This window comes from Felis catus, chromosome B3 (genome assembly GCF_018350175.1).
Source record: "Felis catus isolate Fca126 chromosome B3, F.catus_Fca126_mat1.0, whole genome shotgun sequence".
In the NCBI taxonomy this organism is placed as follows: domain Eukaryota; kingdom Metazoa; phylum Chordata; class Mammalia; order Carnivora; family Felidae; genus Felis; species Felis catus.
In genome coordinates, this window is record NC_058373.1 from 10669901 (window position 1) to 10686618 (window position 16718).

The window sequence follows — 16718 nt, forward strand, 5'->3', positions numbered from 1 at the left end:
GATTTAATAAAGATAATTTAGGCTACAGTGCAATGAACAGTCTGGAGCTGGTCAGGAGTAAAGGTAGAGAGACCAGTGAAGTGGCAGGTGATGGTTAGCTGGATGAGCTCAGATGACAGCAGTATCAATCAAGAGATATGGACGTTTTTAGGAACTAAATAAGTTGGTCCTGATCATGGGTTTGAGTGGATGAAAGAAAGTTGAATTGTGGTGTTAGCCACCACATTAGAGGGCACTGAGGGAAGATAAGATTAGATTTAGAGAACCAGATCATGGGTGGTTTGGGCCTTGTTGAATTAGATATACCTTGAGTTACCTAAATGAAGATGTCAAGGCATCAGATAGATCATAGAGTCTAATGCTCAAGGGAGAGTTAGGGGCCAAAGACACAAATGTGTAGGTTGTATGGGTAGAGTACTATAGACTGCATGCCCAGAATCTCTTCCTCCATATTATTCCCTCCAATTTTTCTTTACATAACTATTGCTTTGTTAAATGGAAGTTTCTGGTGATACAGCACGAAGCAATCAGTACTATATATTATAAAGAGATTGTTAGACCATATCCAGAATTGTGAAGGAGATCATCAAAAACTAGTTACACACCTGAACCCCTCACCTACCTCAAAGGCATAAGAGTTTTAGGCATGAGGGTTCTGTCTCTTAGACTCAAGCTTGGCAATAAGGAATCCAAATAGAAGATGCACAGAGATATTTAAAGATAGCTTTGGAAGGCTGGAAATCCCAACTCTTCCAAAAGACATAGGTGTAGTGATGCCCCCTCTTCACCATAAGAGAGAGTGAGAGAGAGAGAGAGAGAGAAAGAGAGCTGAATATGTGTCTCCTTAATTTGGGTAGGGAATTAAACAGTTGCCTGAGATCTGACTCATGTCTTATAAATCTAAAGATTGAGAGACTGGTGGAAGTAGACTGTGAAAAGTACATGAAGGCAATGGGAAGGAGCTGTATAGGGATCAACCCATGCTTTTAGCATTTCTCAGGGCAAAAAGGGAGAGTCAGTGTTGCCCAGAGGTGAGAGGTGGGTTACCTACAAGGGATAGCCAGAGTAGAGTCATCTTAGGGCCTGTCTGTGAGGGCTGTTTGCATATGTGAATAGACCTTGGTAGAAAGGTTTTGAAAATACCATCAGGTGTCTGGATGCTGAAGGAAGGAAACAACCAGGTGATACAGAAATACACCTGCCCTGAAAGTTGGAGATGTCAGTAATTAGTGGTCTCCAAGAATTTACGAAGATGGAGATGGGGAGAATAGGGGTCACCCAAACATAGGTGGAGTCATTGAACATAGAGAAGAGGCCATACAGCACTTTTGTTGTAGGTGATGGTGTGGTAGATCCCCTCCCTAGGGAATGTGGTGGAGACTTTCTCAAAACAAAAGAAGGCAACGTGCAATGTGGCCCAATCAACTCCTATACACATGTGCGTAACTCTGACACAAGTATAACTTGGACTGTGTCCAATCAGACTATCTGTCACCATAAATGAGAGACAAAGAAGTAGAAATTGCATAAAAGGCTATACCCCACTGTGCTTGGGGTCTTAGCCTACTGAGTCCATGCCAACACAAATAAAGCTGCTTCCTGGAAAGAAGAGCCTCAGTGTCCTGCATCTCTGTGCGAGAATCCCACTGTAATGGGAAGGAAAGTAGCTAGGTAAAGATAGAATTGTAGGCATATAGTAGGATATTTAGGGCATCCCTATCTATGGCACCCATTTTCTGTGGAAGGTAGGGGACAGACAAAACCATATGCTAAGAAGTTTGTGAGTGCTTGTAGAGAGGACATAAGTGGGTCACAGTTTTGAGGAGAGTGAAGATGGCTAGAAGTACCTTTGTAGAATGGATAAAAGAGTTACCTAGAGGACTCTGATTTGGTTATCAGCATCCATCAGAAATTGCAATCATGACTTTATGGTAGAATAGTCTTTCCCACAGATGTGAAGATATAGATAGAGGGAAACAGATAAACGGATTCCTCAAAGTCTGAGTTTTTACCATATGGAGAAGGCAAAAAAGATAAAGGGAAGGAGGTATTTAGAGTATTTATAAGAGCTCTATTGTAAAGATGGGCGGAATAAAGGTAAAGAGAGGGCTGATGCATTTGGAGACATAGAGTGCTCCATTGGCTGGCAAGCTTCATTAGGTTTTTGTAGGTACCTGATAAGCAAGCTGAAATGAACCTAGGAATGAGAATACTTCAATTAATGATACTGGAGGTGTGGCACTTTTAAGTGGCCATGGAAGGTCCAGATGAGGTTGAGAGGCAAAGAAAGCCATTGGAGGTCCAAGAAACTGAGATACTAGGGCTTCACATGGATCTTTCATGTGCAGCCTCAACTTCGTTTTAGGATAATGGCAAAGCTAGGTGTGGAGAGGAAGATTTTGAGCCCAGGAGCCAATGTCTTCAACAAGGGGGAATGATAGGCTGTTTAGTTGATAGAAAAAGAAGGGAGAGGTGCTATGATCATATGAACAAGGCGAAGAGAAACAAAACTTTTTGAATGAGGCAGAATAAGGGTCTGGAAGCAGAAATCAGGGGACACAAAACCCACCTTATTACTGTGAGCTGCATGGGATATGAGAGACTAAACAGCCACCACTAAGAAGAACGGAGCAGAGGGAAGTGATCTCTTCCAGGGGAGGCAGCTCTCAGTTAAGTCAGAACGTAAAGGGGATATCTGGTGAACTTGAAGATGTAGATGAGTCTGTTGGTAATGGAGCAGTAGTCAGGATTCAACAGGACCAAGATGAAGGTGAGGCAAATGAGGCCAGGTCCTGCTAGGGCAGGGCCAGAATGTTTTAACCGACTGAGTCACCCAGGCGCCTGTAGAATGTTTTAAAAAATGGATGTTAAGGAAACAGCAAGTTAACATTGATAGAATGTGGTGAATATGGTTATTTGTTATATTGGTGGTGGGACCAGTAAGGGGATGACTAAAGATGGCCGCCGTCCAATGTGAAAGACATGATAATACATGTAGCAAGAGAATAAAAGACTTAAATGTGACTATAAGGACTAATAAGAGCCTGTTACTCGTTTTGGTGAGGGATGGAGGAGAGATTTCAGTAGAAGGCAAATGACAGTGAAGATCCCAAAGTGACTACAGTTATGGCCTGAGGATATGAAGAGGATGGTTGGTGGTACATTCAATAGAAATAAGGATGTTTGTAAGATAAGTCGTATTGAGTTTGAAGGAAGTGGCCAACATTGAGATGGTTTTTCACAGTACAGGCATGGTACGTGGGGTTGAGACTGGAGATGCGGGTGTCATCCACACATTGCTAGTTAGTGGTCCGTGAGATGGCAGAGATCTCTGACGGCCGTGGCAGAGCAGGTAAGGAAATGTTCAGTGGCACAGGATCCTTTCTGAGGACCCCACATGATCCCCACCTCTCAGGAGCAGGTCCAGGCTCCATTAACACCAGACCTGGCCTGTAGAGCCTCCCTGATTTCTCCTGAAACTTAAGTATTTTCCAAAAGCAACTTTTACTGGAGAAAACTAACAATGATGTAAATTCCAAAAGTCTAACAATGGATGTTTTCGGAATATCATCTGCTCATTGAAATTGAACTTTAAGTAGAGCCTGAATGCAAATAAGATCAGTCTGAAGGCATGGTCCACCAAGGCTCTGATTCACCTTCTTTAACATATGTACACCTGTTTTTCTGGCCTCCTAGCTTCATCTTAATCGTATTTATTGACAGATTGATAAGGCTGTTCCTACTGGTTGGTGACGTGATGTTTCCTCTCCAATTGTTCTAAAGTAGCATCTTGAGATCTCAGCTGGGCACACGCAGAGATAGAGTGGAATTATTGATGTTCTACCAGCGATGTTCTACTAAATACCTTGGTGAAAATGTCTCAGAAATCTACAAAAGAGAGGATACATATAGGCCTCTCCCCCTAGCGTGTATTTTTTGTGTGTTTTCCACAACAAGCGTGCATTACATTTTCAATAGGTAAAAATAAGTTTTACTTATATTAAATAGAAAAAAAGAGTGCTTTGAAATTTATCTAACAAAGAAGACAATTGTTAGGTTATCATGGGTAGAAAATTGCACTCTGGAATCTAGGGATTTATGCATTTTCTAGAGGTAGTTCAGGATACATTTGAGAGAAGTCTATTATTTCTTGTATTATTTGGGGCATGCACCATTAGAAAGGCTTAAAGAAGGCTTTTACTGATTAAATATTTACCAGGAAAGACTTGATAACAACCCAACCACCTTTTAAGCATTCAAATGAGTGGCAAAAGTGTCCCACAGGGAAGAATCACAGGAAAATTATAAGAGATAGCATTTCTAGCAACTCCCTTAATGCATCCTTTATGACCCCTGAACAACAAAAAGGATATCTGGTCTTTCAAAGCTTCTACTTAGAAAATCCTCAACACTCATTGACAGAGAGCAATTTCCTATTTTTGGAAAACTAAGATAAAGAGTTGGCCCGAAACAGACACAAAAAAGCCAGGAATTGTAAGAAGATCCCACAAAGAAGCTCTTGGCATACATTCATCCTTCATCCATTCATACAACATGCATAGAGTGGGAGCATACACTCTAGAAAGCAATATACTTGTCACTGTGGGGGCCAGGAAAGCAAGTATCATCCTGAAAGTGACTTATATTTTAGTAGGAAAGATAAAATATGCACACAAACAATAAAAACAACACCAGGGAGCCTATGACAAATGTCCTAGAAGATCTTCAAAGAAGGTGTCGTGCATAGGGAGTAATCATGTTCTGCGGAAGCCAGAGAAAGTTTCAGTCCAGACGTGGTGTTAAGTATGAAATGTGGGGAAATTGTTTCCCAAAGCAGACTGTTTCAGCAGAGGCACTGAGGTATGACAAGGGAGATAAGCAGGAATCAAATTCACATTCTGGGGGAAGACTGGAAGCCTGTACATATACCACAACACTATTTGAGAAAAGGATATCAAGCTATTTTTTTTTTTTTGAATGATACGGCCCTTCCATGGCCCATCAGGAGAGGGCCCTAATGCTCAAATTTGCTTTAGCCTCATGAGTACTCCATTCTTATTTAATTTTTTTTTTTTTTTTTTTTTTTTTTTTTTTGATGAGTACTCCATTCTTAAGGCCAGGTCGTTGAGTTAAGCGGACTGAGGGGAAGTCTGTCTCTGTCACTTACTACCTATATGATTTAGGCAAATCACTTATTTTTCAGAACATCAGTTTCTTCAAACAATCCCTACCTCAAACGATACCTACTTCAAATAATACCTCCTGGTAGAGTTGGAAATGGCAACCCACTTTTCCTTTTGGGGAACTCTCCCCTCCCTTGTTCTCAGCCAATGAGTCGGAGCCCGCCTCACACTTCATGGGTTGGTTCTATGGCTTTGTCCATCAAATAACCATATCCCCATGGGGCATGGGCCCCAAGCCAGGCCAACCTGGATCGACCCTCCCCCATTCCCCCAGGACATTGCTGCAATCAACAGGAATTCTTTCTCCCCTGGGGCTGCTGAGCTAATAGAACATAAACGCGGAGGAGCTGGTGACCAAATGACCTTCACAATGAAAGAATCTGGAGCCAGCACAGCCAACCACAGATCCTAGAGACAGAGATAATGGCCTAATGGTAAATCCGAGCTGTGCTTACAGCAGTCTGAGAAGGTTTCTGCCATCTTCAGCCACCAGTGCCCTGACCAATACACTACAGTGATGGCCATCCTGTGATATCGGATTACCCAGAAAACCTGCCAGGCAATTCATCATTAATAAACATGGTGGATCACCCACTATGTGCTAGGCAGGGCCTTCTGTGCTGGGCTCTGCCAGGAACACAGAAATGAAGAATCTGCTTCCATGGAACTTTCAGTGCCTCGTAACTACGTGGAATCACTGACTTCCACTCTGTCCATCCATATTTCCCAATTCCTTCTTACAATGCAGATATCCCCTCCTATATTATAGGTGTGCCTGAGACAAATCGCTCCACCAGTTTCACTGGATAAGCTGAATTTACTGATAAAATTAGTCAACAACAGATGTAACTGGATCTTCCATAGATAATTTAAGGTTGTGTAGATTATTTTGTGTGGGTCATGAACAATTCCCAGGCATAACTGTCTCTAATTCTCATTAAATGCTGGAATTTCAGTGGATGAGTGACATTATTTTGGGGATAGCAATACATGCGCCATAATTTATTTAGCTAGAGTAAATTCATTGGAAATCTGGGGACTTTCGCTATGGTCAGTAACACATTACGTACGGCCTTTTAGCAACTGGTGGATCTCACCAATGCCCTGCAGCACCAAAATTGAGAAGCACCGATGCGTAAACAACACAAAACCCAGATCACATGTATACCTGATTCCTGCCCTAAAGAGGGAGCTGAACACAAACTTTCCTTTGGCACTGTGTCCCTAGCACCTAGCAGAGAGCTTGACACAGGAAGCTTAATTAATATTTGTTGACGTGGGCTGAACCTCAACTCCTACTGTAAACCGATGGAACGTGTTTTACCAAAGCAAACTGCGTGCCATTTCTTCTCAGAAAACTCACCTAGAGCAAATCACATCCCTTATCACCTTCAAAAGATACTTAAAGCTCACAGCCTTGATGATAGATTTTTAGCCTACTGCTTCTCAAACTGAGCTGCACAGGAGAATCACCTGGGGAGCTTTTAAAACTCCTCATGCCTGGTTTGCATTCTGGATCAATTGAATCAGAGTGGTTGGGGGTGAGACGCAGGTGTCGGTATTTTTTAAACTTCCCCAGGTGATTTCAATATGTAGCCAAGGTTGAGGAACACTCTAGTAAAGCTACTTTTATCCAGTTCCTGTATTATCTCTGTTACCCATTCTTATCTGTAATCTCTGCTTCCCTGGTTCAGACCAGCCCTGGAATATAATGGTTTCATAAGAGCAGTAACAAAATATTAGATCTCTGATACCATCCCCACCAGTGGAATTGTTAGAATCCCAGATGCCTCTCTTAAGATTCAGGAGGAGAGGAACAAAAGGCATCTCCTGGGATTCCTTCCCATGCCCAAGTTCCTCTCCCTGAGAGCCATCAAGCCCTACCCACTCAGAGAAATGGGCCCCTGAAGTCATGGACACGTTCTATGAAACTTGCTCCCACTCTCCTACAACCCACCCACCTTCCTCTTGCCTTCCTCAGGATTTTAAATCTGAAGGTGCGTCAGAATCACCACAGGTTGCTTGGGAGACCAGATATGGGGGCCCTTACCTCTAGAACTTCTAATTCAGTGAGACTGGGGTAGGGCTCGAGAATCTATGTTTCAAACACACCCCCAAGTATGGCTGGGGCTGCTGGTCTGAGGACCACCCTTGGAGAACCACTGCCATAGCTGATTAGATCTGACCCAGACTTAGGCATTGGAATTCTCTCCTTGACTCTGGGGTAAACTCTGAAGACTGCTGTATTTGTCTCCTAGTGGTGCTGTAAGAAAAGACCACAAACTGTCCCTGGTACAGTTCAAGCCCAAAGATTGACTGTATCTTCTTATCTTCTCCAGCCCACCGGTACTCTCCAGTCCCTGATTACTGACTCTTTGCCCTGGCTTTAGACTTCCTGAATTTTTATTTTTATTTTTATTTATATTTATTTATTTAGTTATTTGTTTGTTTGTTTGTTTGTTTATTTTTTACCTGACCTTTAGAGTTGAGCTTGACCCTTGCCATCAGGTTGCACTTCTGGATCACTCACCATATCTACCCCCACTGATCAGATGGCCCCTTACTCTTCCTCTTTGACCAGACCATCCGCCACACATTGATACTTCTGATGTGCCCACAACACCTCCCGTGCTCATGGGGAGCTCTGGGTAGGTATCTGGTATATGTTTGGTTACTTTGGAATTCCCTGCAATGCTTTTTCTGTTGAAAAATCAATATATGAAATACTCTCCCTCCCTTTCCTACCCTCCCAATCTCAAATCCAGGTTTACTATATTACCTCTGCATACAGGATCTGTGTTAATCATCCCACTCTTTGTTTTGGGTCACGATCTCTCGGTTTGTGGGATTGAGCCCTGTGTCAGACTCTGTGCTGACAGCATGGAGCCTGCTTGGGATTCTCTCTCTTCTCCCTCTCCCTCTGCCCTCCCTTTCTCACTCTGTCTCTCTCTCTCAAAAATAAATAAACATTTTTTTAAAAAGATATGTGGATTGGACTTGTGTCATTCTTTCTTTTCTCAAAAATGGTGAGTACCTATTTTAGATAGGCAGTGGGGCTATGGTGATGGACAAGAGTACCACTTCATCGAATGGGAGAGGAAAAGATCATAAACAAGTAAATAAATAATATTCTTACAGATAGCGAGAAGTGTGTGAAGAAAGCTATTTTTAACCTAATGCTTAATTTATACAACTGGTGGTTGCCATCCATATTCAGGGCTTTTAGCCAAGAAAAAATGTGCAGTAAAGCCCAGCAATAACTTACACAGGCTTTTCAAGAAAATATGTGTTCTTTTAATTTTTTTAATGTTTATTTATTTATTTTGAGAGAGAGAGAGAGAGAGAGAGAGAGAGAGAGAGAGAGAGAATCCCAAACAGGCTCCCTGCTGTCAGTGTAGTACCCGACACAGGGCTCCATCCCATGAACTGTGAGATCATGGCCTGAGCCTAAATCCAGAGCTGGACATTCAAACGACTGAGCTCCCCAGGTGCCCCACATGTGTTCTTTTAAAAACTCCTTTTTGAAATATGCATCTAGCCTTACACTCCGTGTTCATATTCCAGTTATCCATGGACATGGTAATACTTGTGGCTAATGTAACTGAGCACTTGAAACATACCAGGCCCTCTGCTAGGAGCTTAATGTGTATAATCTCAGTCACTCATCCAACAAATTTATTCAGGAAGCAGTGTTTTTGTCCCCATTGTACAGATGAGAGACTGAGGCTGAGAGCCCATGCACACTCTGAGTTATAGAGCCTGGGAATAGAATTCATACAAACCCAGGTGAAGGTGGTGTATCGTCCCCCTGAGCAGAAGCCAGGCTCAGAAAGCCAGAGATGGTAGCCTGTACCTTTTTAGCTTTGTGGTGTTGAGTTTACAGCAAGGACTCCACAATAGCAACATTTATTGAGTGCCCAATGTTGCACAACAATCCAACAAACCATTATTATCTTGTATTTCCAAATGAGGAAACTGAGGCATAGAAATATTTGCTGTAGATCGTGTAGGTGCTAAGTGACGAGCCAGAGTGCAACGCCAGGCAGTCAAGATCAGTGTTGGAATGCGTGCTAGTCGCCTGGAGGGCTTGGTAAAACCCAGAGGGCTAGGCCCCCAAAGGCCAGGTTCAGCCTATCTTCCTGGGGCCTGAGATTCTATAGAAGATCAAGGGACGCTGACTGGGCTGCTGGTCCCCAGGGGACCTCATTTTGAGTAAGGATGGTCTAGACCAAGAATCCGTGCTCTCAATTACTAAGTCATGGTGTTTCTGCAGTAGATTAATACTTGCAGATTGAGTAGCAGGCAATCATTTGTATAATAATAAAGCAGCAATCAGCATATCCCCTATCCATTGACCACGTTAATCAGACATTTGCATTTCTATTCCAGTACTCACTCAGCTTTTACCCAGATCATTCATTCAAGAATAGGGGGCTCTGCCAACCTCTTTGGAAGAAATCTATGCTAATCAGCGTAGGTCTGAGAGCTTTCGAGAGGGCTGGGGGCTCAGGGCCTCAGGCCAAGAGGCAAGAAATCCGGCCTTGCCCACTACCTTCAACTCTTCCAACTGGAATGAAACTAAACCCCGTATCTGGACCCAGAAGGCCCAGGTGAGCCGGCCCTTTTCTGCCTTCCAACAGTTTTCAAAACAAGATAAGCCTTTTCCCAGACACAGGGCCTTTATACTTGTCCCGTTTCCAACCGTTTGTCTCTCATAGTTATTTCTGATGTCACAGAAAACCAGAGCCAGACAGAAGTTAAAACAGCAAAGGCATATTTTATTTAGGATCTATTGCAGGAGTGGGAGAAAGACCTCAGCAGAGACCCGGGTTCCATTTCAAATACAGCAAAGACAAGGGGGGATTGACAGCCAAGGAGCAAGGAGGGGGGTGCCAGATGGAAAAAGATGAAGCACCAGAGGGGAGGAGGAACTTTGGCTAATCTGAATTGGTAGGCTTCTTGCTGAAGGCAGGCCAGGGTGATAAGACATGGGGGAGCACGGGGGGAGACATGGAATTCAATCCGATATCTTGGGTGGTCCAATATCAAGAGGGAAGGATGAGGAATTTGATCAGATGGGAAGGGTGGAGGGGGGCGGAAATTTCCTCTAAACTGATCTAGTAGGATTCTCCTTGCAACTGGACTTAGCAGGCCAAGGACAGACCCCAAGGGCAAAACCTAGTCAGAAAGAAGATGCAGAAAGCCTTTGGTTAAAGACAGGGTCTGTCACTGACAACCCATTGCCCTTACGATTCGATTCGTATCATACGCTTTGACCCTTTGTGAAGTCTTTCCTGTTTTGTTGTTTTGATTTCTTTCTTCCTTTTTTTTTTTTTCATGTGTATAAATGTTTTCTCTTCTTGAGACCATAAGCACTGTCAGGAACTTTTGTTTTCCTCGCATTTCAAGAACCGTAGCAGATGCCCGTTACCATCCTTGTCTTCACAAGTTTGCAATGTTCCAGGGAAGACTAGGCGTGCACACAGAGCTGGCATGTGAGACGGAAGGGCCGCAGCGGAGATCACAACCGAGTTCTACGGGATCGCAGAGAGGATCGCGGTCCAAGCCAATTCTAGCCTGGAGATTGGAAGTAGGCTGCCGAATGGGGTTATAAAAAGGCTGCAAGGGAGAGAAAGAGAGAGAGAGGAGGGAGAGGAGGGAGAAGGGCATACTTGGCAAAAGAGTCCTTGCAAACATAAGCCAGAGTTTCGTTTGTTTCCTTCTTTTGTTATTTTTGGTTTTGTTTAAATGTTTCATGTAAATGTTTCATGTAAATGTTTCATTGAAGTACGAGATACAAACAGAGCAGTTCAGCACACAAATCTCATCGGTCTTTGGAGTAAATGTTTCCTTTTTAACACAACCCAAACCCAAAAGGAGAGTGTTTCGAGTCCCCAGAGCCCCTTCCTGCCTTCTCCAGCTGTTCCCACTAAAAGCAACCTCTGTCCAGATGTCCATCACCAAAGATTAGTTTGACCTGTTTGCAAACTTTATATAGATAAAACCATGTTGTATATTCCCTTGTGTCTGGTTTCTTCTGCTCAACCCGTGTGTGGGGTTGACCCAGGACTATTTCTTTTCATTGCTGTGTAGTATTCTGTCATCTGATTAGTTCACGTCCATGTATCCATTTTCCTGCCGATGGACTTCTAGATTGTTTACAGGTTCTACCTACCACAATAATGCCGTCTGTGATTTTTGGAAAACATACAGAACTTTCTGTTGGGTGTATCTGTGCTTGGTTATCCAATATAGGTGCACCACTTATCACTCCCAAGAGCGAATTATGAGTTCCAGCTACCTCAGATCCTTATCAATATTGCCAAAAGGTTTTCTTCCTCAATTTCTCATTTTTCAACAGGGTATCTTTTTCTTATTGATTTTTTTTTTTTGGTGTTCTTTTTTCAATGTACGTTTGGTAGGAATCTTTCGCTAGATATACGTGTCATGAATACTTAGTCACGCTCTTAATTTTGATATACACGCTCAGGTCACCCGTGGACAATTCTTATTTGAATTCGACTTTTCTAACCATTGTGCCTTTTATTTCTTTCTTTTGCCTTCTTGTGCTACCTGGGTCCTCCCATGTGATGTGAAACAGAAATGGTTATAGAGAGCATTCTTGCCTCACATCCAAATTTGCATTCTTCTCTTTCAACCTTGTGTAGGATTTTTGTGGAAGAGTTTCTGTAGAGACGCTTCACCACATGAAGGGAGTTTCCTTCTACTCCTCATTTGTTAAAAAGGATTTTTTGGTTTGTTTTCCTGATTGAGGATTGAATTTAATCAAATGCTTTTTATGCATTTATGAACATGATCCTGAGATTTTTCACCTTTTTTCTGTTAGTGTTAAAACTAAGCTTGCACTCCTGGATTTCAACCTGCCTGTAGTCTGTTATGTTTTTCCAGGTCACTGGGTTCAACTTGTTATTACTTTGTTTAGGATTTTGGCCTCTGTGTTTGTGAGGGATATTGGCAAATGTCTTTCCTTTCTTACAATGTGCCCATCAGGCTGGGTGTCAAAGTTATGCTGTTTTCATAAAATATGTCCCGATGCCCTCCCCCTTTTTCTATTCTCTGGAGGATTTCGTGTAACATTGGGGTTCTTTATTCCTTAAATGTTTGCAAAAATTGATCTATGCATTTCTCTTTCCTCTCGGATTTGACCTCTAAAATCCAGCTGTCTTGGCTACTTTGTGATGATTTCACACAACTTTTTTTGTTTTTTTTTTGTTGTTGTTGTTGTTGTTTTTTTTTTGTAACCAGATTTTGTAATGATTCTCGGCACGATGTTGTTCTGATACAACTGAGTCATTATACAGACCTTTCTTAAGGGCCAGGTGTGAAAGAAGCATAGATTGTGATCAATGAGTGGTTGGAAACACAGCCACGTTGGTTTTCAATCATGGAGCACCTTGCATTGCAGAGAATACTAAGCAGTGGGGCTCCCTGGTGGGTTTTGAGTAGAGATACAATATGATCAGACCTGGAATTTGGAAACTAAATATGGCAAATGTGGCAAATATGAATAAATAAATGTGCCATGAAAGGAAGGAAGAATAGGGAAGGTGTTATGGCAAGAGTTCAGAGAAAGCAAATAAAGATCTGCTTAGGAGAGTGCCAATAAAAACGTCAAAGACCTCCTTTAAGCCAGTGGTTCTCAAAGGAGGTCCCTGTAGCAGCAGCCACAGTTTATCTGGGAACTTTGCTGGCAATGCAGATCCTTAGCCCTGCCCCCGACCTACTGAATCAGAATGTCTAGGGAGATGCCCAACAAACTGTGCTCTAAGAAACCCTCCAAGTGATTCTGATACTGATTCGATTTTGCAAATGACCACTTTAGACCAAACTTTAGCCTTTCTCACAGCTAGGGATGACTGTGTGGTACCAGTTCTGGCCCATGAAACATGGAAGAATGTGTTCTAATAAAAAGGACAGATGGAGGGGCACCCGGGGGGCTCAGTCAGTTAAGCATCCAACTTCAGCTCAGGTCATGATCTCGAGGTCGACTGTGAGTTCGAACCCCGCGTCGGGCTCTGTGCTGACAGCTCAGAGCCGAGAGCCTGCTTTGGATTCTCTGTCTCCCCCTCTCTCTGCCCCTCTCCTCTCCTCATTCTCTGTCTCTCTGTCTCTCTCTCAAAAATAAATAAACATTAAAAAAAAATTTTTTTTAAGAAGGACAGATGGAGTTGAGGCTGCCCATTTTTCTTCCTTCCTGCCCTGAATGCTGATCGACGGAGGCAAAAGCTCTGAGGACCGAGAAGTTCAACGGGTTAAGGATAGCAAGGTGGAAAGACAGAAGAATCAAGGTTCTTGATAACATCACTACGCCTCACACCAGCCCCACACTGTCTACCTTTCCATAATTAAATGCATCTGTCACGTAATTCACCGGTAACCGATATCCTGCGGCTTGCAGCGAGATGAATTCCTAGCTGATATCTGTGTCACGTTTATACCTGGCACCTAGTAGATCCTAAGTGATAGTTCCCCTTGATAAAGTCAAAAGAAGGAAAAAAAGGGTTTGCAGCCTGTTCATTTAACCTACTTCTGGGGAAGAGCTACCTGCTAAGTGTTTTTCTCCCCAAAGAGATCACAGCTTTGAGTAACATTCTATTTAATACCTTGGGCAGAAAAGGCAGTTTTGAATGTTGTAAAGACATCTCTTCACTGGATGAAGTCCCTTCTGTGTGTGAGCCCAGAAAGCCAGGCATCACAGTGCTATCTCCTTGGCAAAACCGCTCGCCTGACTCCCATCAGAAAGGGAAATCCACCATGAATAAAAGCCCCACTGAGATACACCAGAGACGAGTCTGTTCCTCTCTTATGCCTGCTGTCGGGATCCATCTCTGAATACAGTTCCGTGCTTTCCCCAGGACTTTGCGGAATGAGAATTGTGATTTCTGGCACAGGAGTCCATCCCACAGGGCAGTGGGCGGTGCCTGGAAGCTCTGTCCCCATGTCTTGGATCTCCCTCTCCAAGTGCGCTCCAGATGGCAGCCAGGACCTCTCCAAGTCTCAGACGTGCTTGGGTGGCATTTGTGACTTGCGTGTGACAGTCCCGTTCTAAAGGGACCCACTACAGTGCGCAACAAAAAACTCTAGTGGGAAACATCAGCCCGGTGGCTCACAAGGAGTCTGTCCTGGGGTGTCCCTTAAACCCTTACCTCCTGGCTCCTAATTTCTGCTCTGAGTTGTAGGTGCCCTTGGGAGTCCCAGGCAGGATGTTCTGTGAGTACAAATCCGGAATCACCTCCACGGAGAGCTTTTTGGCACTGACCACCCCTTTTCAAATGACAAACCCTCCTCCAAACTAGCATACATGTTCCGAGTCTTCCCGTATTTTCTCAGCATAGGACTTATCACCATCTGGCATCTTACATGCTTTACTTACTCAAGTTTTTATTGTCTTCCCTCCTCCACTGGACTGTAGGGTTTATGAGAGCAGTAATTTTTGCTTGTTTGTTCATTGCTACATATCCACAGTATCTGCGAAAGTACCTGCCACGTAGAAGGTGTTCAATAAATGTTCAAGAACAGACACCTCTGAACTGGCCGGCTGACAGGTCCTGACGCATGGCACTCCCTTTCCTGCCATAAAGAATGCTCTGAAGAATAAACCTGAGGGGACATTAGGCTCCAAGTTCTTCTGCAGTTTATTACATGTCAGCAGAGACTGGTTGAATGATAATACTAACAATAACCATTGGGACGCCTGGGTGGCTCAGTCAGTGAAGCGTCTGACTCTTGGTCTCGGCTCAGGTTGTGATCTCATGGCTCGTGAGTTCGGGTCCCACATGGGGCCAGCTGCACTGGCAGCTCAGAGCCTGCTTGGAATTTTCTCTCCCTCTCTCTCTGCCCCTACCCCACTCGTGGTCTCTCTCAAAATAAATAAATAAACTTAAAAAAACTTTTAAAAATAATAACTATTATTAATTTAAGACTCACAGCATGCCAGACATGACAGGTGCTTTAGATGCATTCTCTTATTTCTTTCTCAGAACAGCCTTAGCGGCTTCAGTTCCATTTTATCGATGAGAACAAGGAGGCTCAGAGGTCTCTGCTGACTCATTCAGGCTCTCGCAGCTCATCAGTAGCAGATCTGGGACTTGAACTTGGGGCTCTCAGACTCCAGAGCCTGGGCTTCACCCACTACCTCCCTGGAGGACAGCTACAGCATTAACTTGACAGATTTGGAACCCTGATTTCTCTTCCTCTTGTGGGAAAAGACAGGTATTTTTGTGCAAGCCCAGGGATCCGATGGCTGCTCAGAGATGCATTATTCCAGACCTCCCTCCCGCCCGAATACATAGAGAAAAATACTTGGCAGAAGTGACAGAAGTGAAGCTCTGACTAGATGTTGACTGTTTAGGTGTTTATGTACCTTCCCGAAGAAGGAAATAAAAGCGTTTTATGTGGTATGAACTTATTTTGGCAAAGTTTTTTTTTTTTTAACAGTGTCAGGGCAGACAATTTCAGAACTCCTATTTATTAAAGAAATGTCTAATATAGGGGCCCCTCAGTGGCTCAGTCGGTTGAGCCTCCGACTTGGGCTCAGGTCATGATCTCACGGTTTGTGGGTTTGAGACCCGCACTGGGCTCAGTGCTGACAGCTCGGAGCCTGGAGCCTGCTTCGGATTCTGTGTCTCCCTCTCTCTGCCCCTCCCCCGCTCATCCTCTCTCTCTCTCCCTTCCTCAAAAACCAATAGACGTTAAAAAATTAAAAAAAAAGAAATGTCTAATATAATTAGACACTAGCACAAATCTTAAAATTAATAATACTGATAATAGTGACAAATACTGAAAGGGTGCTTATTACGGGTTGGGCTTCAAATCTGCAACAGCTATTATGAGCAAATAAAGGAGTAAACTCAAGGCTAACCGGTTGTTTTTAAGGAATGGCTTCCTTTGGTCACCCACGTCATGCTCCCATGATGAGTTTTGCTCCAACAACACCAAATGGCACAGAGGTCCTCAACTGCCCCATGTTGTTTCATGTTTTTAAGCCTTCACTCACTCAGTTCTCTCTTCCTGAAATGACTTTCCCCTCTTGTTGGCATTAGGAACTCCTATCTGTTCCTCAGGACTCTTCTTGGGCCTTAGGTCACTTTTCCTAAGCCTCTAAATATTTTTCTCAAGATGTGATTTTTTAGAAATCTCTGCATCCAATGTGGGCCTCCTCGAGCCCACAACTTTGAGATCAAGAGTCACATGGTCCACCGACAGAGCCAGCCGGGCACCCCAAGAAGCCTCTAAGTCTTAGTTGTCTGTTTCTCCGCTGTGTACCCAGGGGCCCTGTACTTACTTGCTGCATACACAACACAGGGTCATTTTTCCTTTATTAAGGCATAAGCCTCATGAGGGAAGGGACTTCCATCTATGCAGTTAGCAACACTCAGCAATGCTTTGGAACCACAGTGCTAAAGAGCTCAGCTGAAAGCAAAGAGGCTTAAATGGAGTACATCATAGCATGACTAGGCATGGAGTTAAGGAGGCCTACTAATAGATAATGTAATCAAAGTTTTAGACATCCAG